This window comes from Penaeus monodon, chromosome 32 (genome assembly GCF_015228065.2).
Source record: "Penaeus monodon isolate SGIC_2016 chromosome 32, NSTDA_Pmon_1, whole genome shotgun sequence".
NCBI classification, from domain to species: Eukaryota; Metazoa; Arthropoda; class Malacostraca; order Decapoda; family Penaeidae; genus Penaeus; species Penaeus monodon.
Window position 1 is genome coordinate 36,349,850 of NC_051417.1, and position 226 is coordinate 36,350,075.

Consider the following 226-nt stretch of genomic DNA (forward strand, 5'->3'; position numbering starts at 1 on the left):
AATAATAAAATTTTGATAATATTTAACAGCATAACATATAGGATTTGGAAAGTTTCTGAAGACATATTCCTACACACAAAGGATGAAATAATGTTAGTCAGGAAAGCTGTGTTTCTCAGCAGGCATTACGTTCATAAATATTATTTCCGCTTATCTGCTCGTATTTCTTTCTCATAACTTGCTTATTTTTTTATGTGTTTTCACTTATCCTTTTAGTCACACACTG